This window comes from Mus pahari, chromosome 1 (assembly GCF_900095145.1).
Source record: "Mus pahari chromosome 1, PAHARI_EIJ_v1.1, whole genome shotgun sequence".
NCBI lineage: Eukaryota > Metazoa > Chordata > Mammalia > Rodentia > Muridae > Mus > Mus pahari.
The window spans coordinates 73,829,401-73,830,793 of NC_034590.1; positions in this window are offsets into that span (position 1 = coordinate 73,829,401).

Sequence of the window (1,393 nt, forward strand, 5' to 3'; positions counted from 1 at the left end):
CTCTTCTATTAGATTCAGTGTATCTGGTTTTATGTTGAGATCCTTGATCCACTTGGAATTGAGCTTTGTGCAGGGTGACAATTATTGACATAGTTTTTCTACATGCAGATAGCCAGTTAGACCAGCACTATTTATTGAGGATGCTTTCTTTCATTCATTGAATATGTTTGGTTTCTTCGTCAAAGATCAAGTGTTCATAAGTGTGTGGATTTATTTCTGGGTCTCCAATTCTATTCCATTGCTCAACCTGTCTCTGTAACAATACCATGCAGTTTTTCCTACTACTGCTCTGTAGTAGAGCTTGAGGTCAGGGATGCTGATTCCTCCTGAAGTTCTTTTATTGTTCAGAATTATTTTCACTATTCTGGGTGTTTTGCTCTTCCCAGATGAATTTGAGAATTACTCTTTCCTTGTCTTTGAAGAATTGTTTTGGGATCTTGATGGGGATCACATTGAATTTGTGGATTGCTTTTCATAGGATGGCCATTTTTACTAAGTTAATTCTGTCAATTCATGAGCATGGGAGATCTCTCAATTTTCTGAGATCTTAGATTTCTTTCCTGAGAGACTTGAAGTTCTTGTCATACAGATCGTTCACTTGTTTGGCTAGCATTACTTCAAGATATTTTATATTATTTGTGGTTATTGTGAAGTAAGTTTTTTTTCCCTAATTTCTTTCTCAATCTGTTTATCATTTGTATAAAGGAAGGCTACAGATTTATTTGAGTTAATTTTATATTTGGACATTTTGCTGAAGTTGTTTATCAGCTCTAGATGTTCTCTGGTAGAATTTTTGGGGTTGCTTGTATATACTACCATATCATCTGCAAATAGTGATACCTTTACTTCTTGTTTGCCAACTTGTATCCTCTTTATCTCCTTTTGTGGTTGTATTGTTCTAGGTAGATCTTCAAGTACTATATCGAATAGATATGGGGAGAGTGGGCATCCTTGTCTTGTCCCTGACTTTAGTGGAACTGCTTCAAGTAGCTCTCCATTTAATTTGATATTGTATGTTGGTTTGCAATAAATTGCTTTTATTATGTTTTGGTCTGGACTTTGAATTCCTGATCTCTCCAATACTTTTAACATAACAGGGTGTTGTATTTTGTCAAATGTTTTCTCAGCATCTAAGGAGATAATCAGAGGGCCTTATTTTCTTGGTGTCCTCTGTCCCTTTTGGCTTTCATACTCTTTCTACCTCGTCTTATGGGATGTCAGTTTGCTGGAGAGAAATATATAGTATTGGTAAGAGCATGTGTTATTTGGGGATTCCTGTTCAACCCCTCGGGCCAGGTGTTCTGAGCATCAACAGTTTTTGTCAGAGAGATAAAGCAAAAGTAATGTTAGAGACACAGAAATAGGAGCAGTGATATGGAATACTGACTTTTGG